Genomic DNA, 1,206 nt, shown 5'->3' with positions numbered 1-1,206 from the left:
CAAATTCTAGTCCTCAGTGAAATACTCTTTGGAAGCTACTGACATAGATGATTTCTACCTTTTAATTTAGCATTAATATTCTGTAATTCTGTGATAAGATATAGACATATAGAGAATCAGATTGTAATTTCTTAAATTCTCATATGTCATTCAGCAATATTAATATTATGAACTATCTGATTTAATAACAGATATTTTGAGAAAAATGAAACATTTATATGTTAAATGTATAATTTTCTTTTTTGATAGTTAATGCCTAAAAGTTTTATTTTGTATTTACTGCATTATGTACTCTTTAAATAAAAGCACATAATTTAACTTTTTAAAACCTATAAATTATAAAAATATGGAATGCTTCATGAATTTGCATGTCCTCCTTGTGCAGGGGCCATGCTAATCTTCTCTGTGTCATTCCAATTTTAGTATATGTGGGGTCAAAATGAGCACTACATTTCATCTTTGTCTGTTTTTCAAATTACGTTCTAAAATTTTTCTTGAACTCCTTATTTTATTCCTTGTATTAAATAACACATCTCTTTCTAGATTACCCTCTGTTTGTGTCTCAGGTTTTGTTTGCATTCTATTTCTTCACTTTGGAAGATCTGGTTCTCTATAAGTTTCCCAGAAGCCTTGACTAAAATTCTTATTTAACAACAAGGAAACAGCAGCCTTAAATGACAAACTAGATCAGATGGATTTAATTGGTACCTTCAGAGCATTTCACTCCAAAGCAGCAGAATATACATTCTTTTCAAGCTCACATGGAACATTTTCTAGGATAGAACACATGTTAGCACACAAAACAAGTCTCAATATATTTAAGAAGACTGAAATCAAATCAAACATCTTCTCTGTCCATAATGGTATGAAACAAGAAACAATCACAAGAAAACAACTAAAAAATGCACAAACACGTGGAAACTAAGTAACATGTTACTAAACACTAAATGGGTTAACAAATGAGATTAAGGAAGAAATCAAAAGGTCTCTTGAAACAAATGAAAATGAGGACACAACACTCCAAACACTATGGGGCTCAGGGAAAGCAGTCCTAAGAGAGAAATTCATAGCATTGCAGGCCTATCTCAAGAGACAAGAAAAATCTCAAATAAATAATCTAACTTGACACTTAAAGAAACTAGAAAAAAGAACAATAAACAAAGCCCAAAAGGAATAGAAGGAAGGAGTAATGAGGATCAAAGCAGA

The 1,206-nt window shown here is 30.8% G+C and overlaps 1 non-coding gene across 1 annotated transcript; it reads right to left on the bottom strand.

Moving 5' to 3' along the window:
- Positions 1 to 340: 340 nt before the first annotated feature.
- Positions 341 to 447, bottom strand: LOC150005649 (U6 spliceosomal RNA). The gene has a single exon (XR_016512034.1). It is a non-coding gene; the product is annotated as a U6 spliceosomal RNA (small nuclear RNA).
- Positions 448 to 1,206: the final 759 nt, after the last annotated feature.

The sequence above is a fragment of the Furipterus horrens genome, unplaced genomic scaffold (assembly GCF_987537825.1).
Source record: "Furipterus horrens unplaced genomic scaffold, mFurHor1.1.pri manual_scaffold_6, whole genome shotgun sequence".
Classification (NCBI taxonomy): domain Eukaryota; kingdom Metazoa; phylum Chordata; class Mammalia; order Chiroptera; family Furipteridae; genus Furipterus; species Furipterus horrens.
This window is presented reverse-complemented; position numbering and strand designations above follow the sequence as displayed.